The following is a 14,899-nucleotide window of genomic DNA, read 5'->3' as shown; positions in this document are numbered from 1 at the left end:
TGTAACACTACCCAAATTGAAAGTATAAAAGTTCTGATCCAGTTAACGCATTACAAAGTTACCCAATCAAAATAATATTTTTGATGAAGATTTATTATCTTGCCAAAGTTTTTGGGTAATGTTTCTCACTCTCCTCTGAAATCTTTCCATCTCTGTCAATCCGACATTTCCCTAGGGGCCGTATTCTTGGATTTTGCGTCTGAATCTGGGTTCTCTTCTATCAAAATGCATCAGACACAAAACTATATTATGACGTTTAATATTTTTTCCTAAAATTAGCTTACCCCATTACTTTTTTACTCAATTTATGGGTAAGATAATATTTTGTTTTACGTACGTGATGCATTACATCACGTAAAGCGATGTTTATAGTAGTAATTCATTTTTATTTCATGTATACCTAATCGTGTAAAATTTTTCATTTATTTGATTTAAGTGCCATTATTGAACTATAATTAATCGTATTTTGTTATAAAAATAATAAAGAGTAACAATTTAAACGTTTACAAAAACCATCTCTGGAATATTTTTTTTTAATCTCTTTCTTACTGTACTTATAAATTTATTTCTGTCCTGTGCCGTCGTATTGCCTGTATTTTTTCTTGTTTGATTGCTAATATTACTATTCTATATTATGACTTAAAATTAAATCTGTTGTCACAATCGATATTACACTATACTACATTATGGGCTACTTGTCATGGTCCAATCATTTAATTAACCTAAAGTATATAATTTGCAGTGAGTTGGTAAAGACATATTTTATAAACACTATGTCTACAACCAAACGTCACCGCATACCACAACTGTATAAACAGATTAATACATATTTCTGTATCATTATTTTACTATTTGTCTTTTCAGAGATTATGCGAATAGCTAAAATATTGTGTAGATGAGCTTATTGTTAACTAAAAAATCAAATAGGTATTACGTTTAAAAAAACGTTATGATTTTTTTTCGACCATATCCGATCCTAATAAGATTATATGGGCCTCCACAGGGTGGAGGTTTGTATTAACAGATTTTGTTTTTACAAGAAATGGATGTCAGCCACCAACCTATTAGGCCCATACTCTGACTCATACACAAATTGAAAAACAATATGTCTACTTGCCAGACCCAGGATTCGAATCTGGGATCCACGACGCTATAGGTTGACACTTAAGCCGCGCGGCCATCGCATTATGTTACAGAACAGGAAAGGTTGATAGATGTAGCAAAGATAGAAATCACATAGTATAAGTGTGATACAAGAAAATACGGTTCATTCAAATGCAATGTTCAAGAATCCGTGCCCTGGATTCTTCCTATCTCTGTCAATCCACCATTTCCCTTGAGCTTTACGCACTGCCATGCAGTCTCTGGTAATGTTGCTTATTTATCATAAGTCTGCTCCCCACCTTTCATAGACTTAAGCGAATATAAAGTGAGTAATGCTCGTTTGTAAGGCAATAGATATTTGCGTAATGCTACAGTGACGAATGTCGTGCGATTTATAGTTTTGGCAGAGATTTTCCTTTTCAGAGAGGAAATTCTTAAACACAAATTGTGTTTATTGTATTATTGCCACCAGATTGTTTACACGACGTTTATTGCAGCATAACGTAATGATATTATATTAAATATTGCTACTTCAGTGAACATAATAATATATAACGAATATGTTATGTACTAATAACATAATACAATTACAACACTATTTTTATTGTTGATAAAATTGGATTTCCATGATGCTATATATTTGTCAAAAACGATATATGATTATTTACTGATGTTCAATGAAGAATGAATGGCGTATTCTTAAATATCTACCTGTATATTCAAATTTGAAACAAAAGAAAACATATGTTACTTTTTATCAAATCAATACAAGGACGTTGCAACAAAAAAATTATTTGAATATAATTAAGCATGAACCTAATAATATTTTCCTGATTTAAATGATGGTAATGGTAACCACCTGTTCACTGAAACAGAAATTTTTTTGAATGTACTTAAAGAAAGTTGCAAAAGAAGAACTTGGGTCAACAAATAACTCACTTGGCATATTATGTGTGTTCAAATCCCACTCAATGAAAGTTATGTATTTATTAACATATTCAATTTAGGCTATATTTTGAATTGTTGTATTAGGATAATTATTATAAAAAATGACACCTGTTTCAATACGTCAAAAAATATTAATATGTAGACGATAATTTTAATATATAGGTACCGTTATGAAATTTATATAAGAAAAACGTTCCGGAGTAATAAATTATTATACCTACTTGTGAGCATAACTACATAACATCCATATATTATATCGACAAAGATAAAAAATCTTTTCATGTTTTACAGCAATGAATTGTGTTATCTTCCTATATTGAAAAAAATGGCATACTTAATAATTACAATAATAATAATCAAGCACTATTTTCTCAAAAACTGAAGATTTTTGTCGATATTCAATGCTTTTTTCGTAAAAAAGCTGTCTCATATTTTTGTAAAAATGGACAAATAGCTTTCAATAGTTAACAAAAATACAATTTTTAAAAAATGTATTTTTTGTATAAATAACTGTTGTGTAATTTTGCAATTTCATTATAATATTATTAATTAGACGGAACACATCCTTAATAATGATTAAATGTGTAAGTTAGGTTTTTTTATGTAAATATATAAAATATGTAAGTATATTTTTAGAAATATGAAGATTTTATGTCTAAAGTTACATCAATCTTATATAATATCTTCTAATATCATAATATATGATTAAGGCTATAGCTTTTAAGAGAGTAAAAAAGGTAGCTATAAAAATCTCTAAAAAAGAAACAGAAATTCAACAATAATAAAAAAATATATAACGTATGTGTCCTCGTAAATTAATATTAAAGTACCACTATTCACAAATAATCATGATATTTTATTCCATCGTATCAGAATACAAGCGATTGAAAAGTTTTATTTTTTTCTGAATTCTTTTTATTCGAAAATAAAAAGGACACTGTGTATAAGAGCGACATAAACATAAACCAGCGATAAGTCTTACATATCCATCATACATAAAAATCTTAAGAAGTTCTATTAACAAATCTCCATCCATGAAATCCTATTGCCGAAACAAAATAATACATTAAATATTCAATATTTTTTTCAAACGCACACTCAAACGAATTCGAAGCCCCTCGACACGGGGAAACTTATACATTTTTTTAAATATTCAGGAAAAAGTGAATAAATCCCACAGATTTAACCTTTCTCCTAAAAGGTTGGGATTTTTGCAAAGCCTCGTTCGAAATACGACAGCGGTGTCTGAACGTGCGGCCCGCGAGCCGTTTTAGGTCACGTTCAACTTTCACTCTCGCAGATTCACCAACAAACCCAAGCGAGTGGAAATGTTTTAAATTGTACGATTCCAATGCGTTTACTTACTTATGGGCAGGCCAAAATGTATGTTCGGGTGTATAGTTTGGGGTGTGTGAGGAATTAGGGTAGAATTTTTCAATAAAAATCCATATTTTTGTAAACACACTATTTTATCCACGAAATTCAAAATCATTCAAAGTATCTTTAGGGAAAATCAAATGGTCAAAAATATTTATAGCTTATCAGTTTTTTTTTCGACCACGTCTGATCTTAAAAGGATCATACGGGGCTCCACACAGTAGAGGTTTTTATTAACAGATTTTGTTTTTTTACGAGAAATGGATGTCAGCCACTTGCTCAACCTATTAGGTCCATACCTTGACTCACACACAAATTGAAAAACAATTTGTATACTTGCCAGACCCAGGATTCGAACCTAGGACCCACGGTCTTATAGTCCAACGCTTAAGCCGCGTGGCCACCGTGGGTGTTAGTTACTGTCAGTTATACAGATACAAAAATGTAGGCACTCTTCATAAATAGATTTCTAACATAAATATTTATTTAAAAATTGAATTTTGTTCAGTGGTTATTTAATTTAAAATTTATTTAATTTAATAACTTATATAGTTAATTCTAAAAATATGGCGCATTAAATTAATTTTTTATTGCAGTTAGCATATTACGCTGATAACAATAAATTAAATATTTTTCTTTGATAAATGTCAACAACTCTTACAGTGGCAAACCAAGATTAGTTTCAATTGGTACCTACTCATGATTTTATCATGTGGAATCATGAAGTAAAATAATTGGAATATGTTGCGCGGATTGATGCTTTTCTGGTACAATTTTATCTGTTAGTTATGACTAGTACTTTGTAGTTTTGTTTAGAAATGTATATTTATTTTTTAATATAAAATAACATTAGATTTTTTATTAATAATAAAATAACATAATGTTGATAAACACTTTAACCAAATAAAGATGGACATTCGCGGCTTTTTAGAGTAAAGTTAATTTCGGTAGTCATGCTTAATAATGCTCATTAAGTGAGCAAAAACCGTATTATAAAGAAATTTATACCTAAATGCGGTAAACCCCAAGTTATAAATTACTTTTCGTATTAATATACATAATAAATTATATATGTATAATAAAATAAGTATGTTAATTATTATTCGTTAAAAAATATTTTATTAATTTAAATTAATATATTTTTTTTCGACCATGTCCGATCTTGATAGGATCATATGGGCCTCCACAGAGTAGAGGTTTGTATTGACAGATTTTGTTTTTTACGAGAAATGGATGTCAGCCACTTGCTCAACCTATTAGGTCCATATCCTGACACACACAAATTGAAAAGCAATATGTGTACTTGCCAGACCCAGGATTCGAACCTGGGACCCACGGCTTTATAGTCCAACGCTTATGCCGCGGCCATATTTAAAGTACTTATTTGTCTATATATATATATACTTTATAAGCTAATTAAGTTATTGAAAATTGTTGATGGAGTACTTACTATTTTAATTTATTATTATTAATGTTTAAAATAAATATGAGTTTTGACTTTTCAATTAAATTAATTGATAGGTCAATAAAATCCACTCACAATAAATAAAATATTTTATTGAAAAATATGCCGACAACTTTAAAATATATAAGTGTTTGCTCTAACTAAAAGTATTTGTGTGTCGCAAATAGTGATAAATAACCATTTTTTTTATTTCTGTGATAGAATTTGAGAATGCCTGTCAGAAGCAAGGTATTAGGTATGAAACTGATTGCAAAAGGAAATATTCAAGAAAGCATGCCTGGCAAAAAACGTCGCTCTATAAAGAATTATAATGAAAAAAAAGGTGACGAGGAAATGAAATCGTGTTTGCACAGGCGTCTCTAGGATTCACTCTCAAGGCGTCGAATTGAAATGGGAAATTACCTAAAAACTTATTCTTTCACACCTTATTGTGTGCGTATCAATGCGGCGCGAGATTTTTTCAAGAAATTTAAGGCTTACTTACAATGCTAGAATTGTCAATGAGAGTCAACTCACCTTTAATTCATATATATTATTCACGCCATAAAAGTCAGATTGAAAAGGACGTCGTAGAATTAAATATATTATATCTAATATAATAATATGGCCACATACATAGATGCTTAGGATATCGAAAGAGTTACCAGTAAGTCAAGCTAAAAGTAAGACAAGACCTGGACCACCGAAACTGACATGGTTATACTGCACCATACCGGATTTAAGAAATAGAGAGCGTTAGTACTAGATTGACTGGTTTTTGTGAGAGACCAAGACCCGCCAATTGTAGCGCCAGAAATGATAATAATTCAAATACTTTTATTTTTCTCAATTATAATGTAGATTTTAGATGACTTAAAGTAATGTTTAACCATTTTAAATTATTAAACAATGTTTAAAATTCAGATGTATTAATTTATGGTGATAGTTATTTGAATTAGATTAGGAATTTTTACGATATTTTAATAAAAAAAATACTCACAGTTAAAGCGTTCAATTAATGTACTTTGATGTAATTAGAAATATTGCATTTTTGGTTATAATAAATAATTATATATTAATTATATTTACGAAAATGCACTATAATACATAATAATATAAAGGCTTTGTTTAAGGAAAGACAAAGGACTATCATAAAAATATTCGTTACGTGTGTTTTGAATATAAATGTTATATCGTGTAGAATAAATTTTCCACAGTGAATACTTGTTTTCCTACAAAAGACATACAATAAATTCCCGCCAATACCACATAAATGAAAAACAATGATGTAAGCAACGCATTATGGAGAAGAATGCCTCACATTTTGTCGGATACAAGTTCTTTAGTACTATACAGGCCAGAGAAGCATTGTACGTATAACGTGTTTCTTACAATGTGAAATCCACGTAGATAAATGTCTGGCACTGACATCTATCGAACAAAACCTCCAAGCTTTATAGAGCGTATAGAATAGCATGGTTTTACACACTGGCCAAAGTAAACACAGAATAGGGAAAATTTTCAAATGAAAGCTATTTCCAAAGAATTTTATTAAATGAAATTCTATTGTAAAATCAATTTCAAATTACAATCATAATTAGTACTTTAGATTCATTAAATGTCCATGTTTTCTTTTCAACTACTTCATGATTGCATTGCATTTCTTGGAAATACGTGAAAATCATAAGCGATTAAAAAAGTAAATATTATATTTCGTGTTTTTCGATATAAGTAAGTATATAATTATTTTTCGAATGGTGTATTATGTATAAGTATGGTTGTCATAGCGATAAACGAATTAATTAGTAAACAATGATTAGTAAAGTGAAATAACGCCCACGATGGGCGAGCGGCTTGCGTTGGATTGTAATGTCGTGAGTCCCTGGTTCGAATTCTGGGTCTGACAAATATACATATTGTTTTGTTTTTGGATTCAGAGTGTGGACCTAATATGTTGAGCCAGTGGTTTACATCAATTTCTCGTAAAAACAAAATCTGTTAATACAACCTCCACTCTGGAGGCCCATATGATCCTCTAAGTATCGAACATGGTGAAGTATATATTATGTATAAAATGAAATAGAAAACATTTATAATAATTAAAGATTATAAAAGTAAATATGCAAAATACAGATTGAGTAGTTAGCATGTATGTATTTTGTAAAATCATGTCCTATTTTTAATTTTTAATTTTAAGATATTATAATATAAATCGATGCTATAAAATATAAAGATTCATTGTCAACTTAAGTTAACCAATGCTCACATTAAAATATGTATTGAAAATAATATCTAGAATTTTATTATATTATTTCAATAGATTTAAATGAAAACCACTCTCCTTTTGAAAAATCATTCGTCCCACTGTAATAAACAAGACATTTTAAGCGTTGAAAACGATTGTATTATATACAAAAAAAGAAAAACACCTGAGTATGTGCATAAATAAATAACAAAACAACCATAATAAACGCTGAAATTTATTACTTGATATTAAATATTTATTATAATGATAATATCTTCCTAAATAAATTACGCTACATATTTAAAAAAATTGAATTTATATATTGTAATACAATTTTTTTCTATCGCACATTTCCGCAATATTTAATATTTGACTGGTATTAGAATATATTCTTTAGAAAAGTCTTAAATAATTATCTCAATCAAAAATATAAAAGTAATCGTAAAAAAATGGTATTGTATGCGTACATAATAATTATAACGGGGATAATGGTAGTTTACGTGTGACATATAAATTTTACAAATCATACAATTATCAGGTTAGGTTGTCAAGATGCTTGTAAATATTATTTGTTACCTCATTCGATTAAACTTTGACCTGTTGATAATAATTAATAGTCTAAGTATTAAAATATAAGTAATAATGCTTGTTTAATTTTTGTTTTGGAGGATAATACAATTTTGTTAAAATTGGGTTATAAAAATACTATGATATTAATACATAATCAATCATCATTCACATTGGGCAATAATTAAATATGTAGAGCGATAATAATATATTATAAAAAAACTTGCTTTTTAAAAGTAATTAATTTAAAAAAAACAGCTACCTATCGGAACAGAAAAACGAAACATGGATATTATTTTTATAAAGAAGAATAATTTAATTGTATAAAATTATTAAATATCACAATGTTTTGGTATTTTAAATATAAACTTTAGAATATGGTCATATTTTTTTTTTAAAATTTACTAAAATTATGTTTTTTATTTAAAAAAATGTTTTTAAGATTAATAATGATAGTGTCATTTTCAAAATAAGTCAATATAAAAATATATATTGTTGTTTTAAATTATACATATGTCATGGTGTAGGTGTAGACATTACGTCATGTTTTTCCAGGTGGCAGATACCGAACGCCATTTTTCGTCAAAACTGTACACGAAATTTTCTGGAAAATGTTATGTAAATGTGGAATTTATTTTAACGAGAAAATGTATGTTAATATTATTATTTTCTTTAACATAATATTTGTATGTCTGTTATTACTGAATATTATAATTTGACAAGAAAATAATGTACAAAAAATATAAAAACATAGTGGTACCTGTTTCAATGGTAGGCATAGAAGAAAAGGACGCCCTCTGTGAACAGCCGTCGTAACGAAGGGGACGGAAAATCTGGCACTCGTAGTCTGCTCTTATTGGGCCGGCCGTCGGAACGCACCAATCAGCTTCAATGTTCGTGTTTGTTATTTAAATATTATATTATTTTTAACAAACAAAATACTTTGACGTATATAATATTATACTAACAAGCGCTTTTATGTATTATTGTCGGCGTCCAGTCAACTATACGGCGTTTATATTAAATGTCGTATTAGTATACAGTTCTTAAAGCCTTCTTTTTCAAATACAACACAAAATAATGAAATTATTTTCCAACAAATAAATTCTGCACAATTTTTACAAATATATATTTTCAATCAAAACAGTCTTTTTTTTCATATATGTGGTGAGTAATTTCATTAATAAAGTAACTAGTTGAAACTTTTGAATTAAATTCACTGTTACAACTGATAAACGAATGTTTAAAGTTCAATCGTATTGTAGGTCAATTGGTATTCGGGTGAATTGATATTAGGTAATTGGGAGTGAGTGAAACTTTTTTCATCTGCGATAATGTTGGATGGACGTCAACGTGTGTCAGCCTGATTTCGCTCGAGGGTTAGTACCGTGGTGCGATCAGTGGTCGAACACCGGCGGACTTGGGGCGACTGTCGCCAACTCAACAGGCTGCAGAGGGCGGCCCGCCCACCGAAAGGCGGGCGCGCCTGCGCACTCCCCCGTATCCATGGCGACGCCTACCGGTGTATGTTTATCATTGCGTTACTCGAGCCTATGTACGATTTTTCCTTCTCTGTTGTGATGTATGTGGGTGAACATAAGGTCGTAGTCGGCATCTAACCTGGTAACCTAGACAGCCGGCTATTGCATACTTATAAAATAATGCTACGTATAAGCTTTACGCAATAATTTACTTACAATGACAGTTTATTTTCCTGAAACGGGTCAAGCTTATCTAACCATACACATTATCTATGTAGTATACCTCTTACGCAACTTATATTTTCGGCTAGCGATGAGAAGTTACTATCACACAATTTACTTTTTGACAAAACTCATTCTTTCGAATATTATCTAATCTAAAAATCTAATATTTAACCTACGTTATATCAGTATGTACTAAATTTGCATTATTTAAACAAAATAATATACTCACTGACATTAAATTAAAAAAAAAACGTGTTGATTCCAAGGTACATAAAATATTACTGTCTGTAGGTAAATGAATGTAGGTAATATCATTATATATAAAAAAACTTAATTTAGTGTTTAATTTGTATTAGTTGTACTTAAATGGGTACCCAATTTTAATTTATATAATTATATACCCTATATGGGTATTGAGTATTTTATATTGATAAAAAACTGATTTGAATTAATAAAATGTCATTTAATATGAAAAAAAATGTCGTATAATACTAAAAAACCTTAAATTCATATTTCTTGTAAACACGATAATATTTTTTTTTAATTGGAAGTATAAAGCTTGGAAAATACATACATATTATATAAAATAAACCTACAAAATATCTTGTACCGAGTGGTATTCTAACATACACTAAACCGTACCAACATTAAAGATAAAACACAACCAAGTAGTTACATGAGGTGTTTTTTAATCTAATATTACAATATACTATACTTTTGCTTTTGAAAAGCTTGCTCAATATATTTTTATTTTATTTCATCAATAAAATAATATTAGGTAAGTACTAATATAAATATTTTATAAAAATATAAATGTAGATGTTAGTTAGCCTTATAAAATACTAAATAATGTGAATTGTATATTTTTGGAATTTATTATTTGCTTGGAATATTTAAAACAACTATTTATAAATTATAATCGTAAAAAATATTTTGTAGCAATTTTATTATTATTATGGCAAGATACACTATTAAATATGCATCAACGCGTTTATGTGTTTTCCAAAGTCTTTCGTATATATTGTAGATGCTTTCAAACTAGCAGTTTATTCTCTTACAATTTAATCGAAGTACTAAAATTTTAGTAACACATAGCAAAAGCAGCTCAATAGTTTGTATAAGCAAATACAAGGAGCGAATAAACTTTTCAGTTCGGCAAGAGAGGAGAACAAATACAAAACTTTGGATATAAGATGTACAAAGTTTGGCGAGAATAACGCCGTTTTAACGATATGGAGCGTCATAACGATCGCGGATAACGATAATGCATCGGAGGAGGCTATCGGGGGTGCCACGACGTCGAAATACAGGTGGCTGGCTACCTCTACGCCTCTACGCTTCTAACGATTCTGCTCGCCTGGCGTAGCAACTTGGCTCGTTATATTGGCAATAATGATAGGCTTGTATTTATTTGAAGATAGCACACGTATGTACGTGAAAAGAGAAATATATTTTTTAAATAAAAATAAAAAGGTTTTCCCATCGCCGTAGAGAACTCAACGATAACATATAAGTATGGTGATTTTTTTTTAGTCCAAAGAATAGTTCATATGACTTTAGGTTGAACCCGAATTTACCAGATTCCGGCCAATGTTCTTTACTAACTGCACTCTACCCAATTATGATTAAAATGGTCATTTAACTGAAGCGATTCTCAAACTTGTATTACTTGTAGCACTCTTTATGGAAGACACCTCCGAAAGAAAAAACACCTCAGAAATATTTATAGATATTCTGATGCTGTTAAAAAATAGAGGTAAATACCTATTGTTGGTTGACTTAAATCACAAAACCCATTATATAAATAAGGCAGACTACAAGTGTTACCAGCCACGTCGCTAGACAAAATGCCGCCCCTGGGCAGCGCCATAATGCCACCCCATTGTTTATAAAGTATTTTTTATCACCCGTGCTTGTGTCGTTTCTGGTCACCAATGACATCGAAGGGCAATGGAAGTAAACTAGACATCACGAACCCGACAAAAAATTGCAGTCCTGTTAAACCTTTTATGTTAATTAATACATTTTGTTTCCAACCAGTGAGCGGAATTTTTAAAGAAAAGATATTTTCGTTATCAAGTAGGTACTCAGTTAAGGTAGCTATTTCTATATATACCAAATGATTCTCCTCGATTTGCCGCCCTTCCAGTAACTGTCGCCTCCAAGCGACGCTCAATCTGCCTACCCTCACGGGACGTCACTGGGTGTTACTGCAAATCACATTGGTTTGAGTTCAGTTCGGAACCATAATATATATTTTTCAAGATTTTTCTTAAAACATATTATATATGTGTTGCTAGAGTAATTTCGAATTATGTATATTAGTTTGGCAATAATTTTGCTATTACCTAACTACGTAAAATTATTATATTGTCTTAAATTACTGAAATGTTTAATATTTAATTTTTAAATTATGTTTATATATTATAATCCTATAATATGCGTTAAAGTAAAGAAGTTTTTAGAATGCTCAGTCCATAAGTCACATGTCCGAATCGTGCCATTAAATTACTTCTGTTTGGTGTCATTTCAATAATATTTTTTTCCAGTTCATGCACTTAATGGTGAGTGAATGGCTACTGATAATGTTCATGAAACTGCCCGTACTTATTTATTGATCAATTTTGTATTTTATATTTCTCTAAAAATGTTGTGATCACAATATTACAAAAGATTACATGAAAATTTCTAGTGCAGGGAGGGGACAGAAAAAAATGCATAGAAGACTAGGGATATTGGAGATAGGGATTGAGAATGATAAATCTTAAACTTAATTTTATAAAGTATAACCATGTTTACTTTATGGTTGCTATAATAATTATTATTCATGAAACGATAAAATATCTATTGCTGTAGCTAGCTTATTTAATTGACTCTTAAAAGTATAATAATTATGAATGTTCGTATCAACAATTTGTAATTGTGGTGAAATAAAATGATCATACACAATTGACTTTTTTAAGTAATTATTATATTCTCATTTTTTCAAATATTGCAGTGAGTAATTGTTACTTTTGATAATGTTGTAAATTTACTTGCACGTGTATTATGTACTTGCGGTACATAATCATTTGTACAGGAATGTTATTTAATATAAAAAATAATGATAAAAAACACTTGTAGGTATGTACCAAATTTATTGATACGATGAAAATAATGAAATTTGAAAAAAATACATTTTTTATAAGTATAGATATTAATAAGAATATGGCTTAGATTTATTTTTATTTTCGTCAACTTTTTGCCACATAATTTAATAGATGTTGACCAACTTTTTTACTGATTTCATTCATCTTTTGTTCCGAGATATTTTCCACACGGAGAATGGTGGACACGAATATAGGGCGGTCATTTTATTGACTTGTTTACTCACGATCTAAGAAGGAGGTAGGAGAATGTATTTTCAGCAACTCAGTTTTTCCACGGTTATATGCGATACCTCTAGAATTAATTGAATCTTATCAAATAAATTTAAATGGAGTATATTTATATAGGAAACGATCGTTAATAGTATCATAGTTAATATTAAGTGGTTGAGTCAATAATTGTTTTGTAAAACTTTTTCAACTTAGTCTGACAACAAAACAGTGATTAATATACACTTGAGTTAAGTCAGTGAAATAAAAACATTCAGCGAGTACAACTCATACAATTTAATTCAATGTTTCGTTATTATAAAATGCGTATCAAACAACGATTTTCTAGTATACGTACCTTAAATAAAATTTTGTATAATAATTTCATGTTGAGTGCACATCCTGGGTACGAATAACTAAAATCAGTACCAGCCGATTATATATCCCTTATTCTACATCCCTCGCACGACAGTTACAGCCCCATTCCATAAAGTCCATTTGTCCAATAAAATATATTCCATTAAAATAAATAATTATTCCAAGAAAATTTAAAGGAAATTATATTTACAATAAAAACAATAAAGTAGTTATATATTTAATATATTTATAAATGTTCTATTATTCTATTACTCCAAAATAACACTGACCATTTGATACTGAATAGTATGAAGTAATTTATTTTAAAAGTCCAGCATTTACTGTTTACTATTACAGCATTATTTGTTCCACTATATTATAGCGATTTGAATAGTGGACGCTCTTAAGTATTGAACATCCCTCAACTATGTGCTCTGTGTTTTCACTTAGTATTCAACACGACTGATATGTTTCATCTACCCTGTCATCTTTCATCGAGTTTTGCGGTAGCTCAAGGTTCTAATAACTCTAACATAATCACGAACCATTCGGTCTTCGTGAAGAGTACTCACCTGATATAGCTATAAAAAGACTATGTTCATTTTGTTTTTATTGAACTTTTTCACATTTATATTGATAGTAGATATTAGCATTTGTAATAAAATTAATTGAACTAAAAAAGACCCGTAAAAAGTAATTGAATGTTTGACATTTGAACTGACTTTTATTTATTATAGTATGAACAGGGTAGTATGATGTATATTATTATTAAATACTGATATGGCATATGACGGAGTCCTAAACTGGCATCTGTTTTTTTTTTTTAAATCTAGATGTCGTTTTGGGTGGGCCCAAGAATCATACGACGTCTAGTGGAGAACGGTGATAATTTAGTGAAAAGTACAATACAATTACAGCGTACAAGTTAACAATAAAATCATTGCGGAGCAGTTACTGTAGGTATATAGTGCCTGTATACATCCATAAATTTATTGGCACCAATAGTGTGTAATTTAATCTATCGCGATAATAACTCTTCACACGTAAAGGTGGTGTAAGTCTCGCCAATATTATTCTTTAATCGTCAGCGAGACGCAATGATATCATTGTATTGTGCTAAATGATATATTGTGAAAATATTTTGCGCGGTGGAGTTAGCGTTTTTCCGGAAGGTTTATTACTATCGTTCTACTATGCAGGCGCAGATTCCAACTGTCGTGTGAAAATTCTAAGCTTTATGAACATTTTTAATCCATGTATGCAATTTTGCAACTTGCACAATAGTACGTGTTGCCACATGCATTTTATTACTATGGCCACGATAATACGAACTATTAACAGTAAACCGATTCACATGCCTAGACCAGGTAATAAGTCAAGTCCAAGTGAAGATCATTTTACATTAGGTACCTACATAGCAGTAGATTCCATAAAGCTGACTCTGTCCTACGATTTTATCATCGTCTTGAGTTAGAACACCTCTTAGAATACTTGAGTATCGCTTATTCTAGACTATCGGTGCCAATTTGATGCTGATGTTAAGCACTTGATAATAATGAAAGTCTATTTAGCACTGCTTGTCCATGGTTTTTTTTAAATATTTCTTAAAACCCTACAAATTAAAATATTTCAATAAGCAGAAGATTTAAAAAAGAAAATGATGGTATTACTCGTAAATATAATACAAAAGTCGAAATCTGGTTATCAGTCCATTCTTTGTCTTTTAAACCTGTCTTTGAATTTTAAAGTTAATTTATATTGCGTATATACAAAAATAAAACCTAATATTTGAGAT

At 29.7% G+C, this 14,899-nt stretch overlaps 1 protein-coding gene across 7 annotated transcripts in view; it reads right to left on the bottom strand.

Moving 5' to 3' along the window:
* The window catches only part of bru3 (CUGBP Elav-like family member bruno 3), a 1,071,991-nt gene that overhangs the window by 782,626 nt on the left and 274,466 nt on the right, over nucleotides 1-14,899 (bottom strand). Inside the window, exon 1 of one of the 7 annotated variants that reach the window (XM_085960142.1) lies at nucleotides 8,446-8,547. The exons of 5 other annotated variants lie outside the window; for them this stretch is intronic. The gene's annotated coding sequence lies outside the window, so the exon portion shown is untranslated. Of the gene's footprint in view, nucleotides 1-8,445; nucleotides 8,548-14,899 lie in introns of those variants that run through there. One more of the 7 variants, XM_085960146.1, reaches the window with a different exon arrangement.

This window comes from Rhyacophila brunnea, unplaced genomic scaffold (genome assembly GCF_057557595.1).
Source record: "Rhyacophila brunnea isolate RB1 unplaced genomic scaffold, BYU_Rbru_1.0 scaffold_11, whole genome shotgun sequence".
Taxonomy (NCBI): Eukaryota; Metazoa; Arthropoda; class Insecta; order Trichoptera; family Rhyacophilidae; genus Rhyacophila; species Rhyacophila brunnea.
Note: the sequence above shows the minus strand (reverse complement) of the source record. Positions and strands in the feature narration are given on the sequence as shown.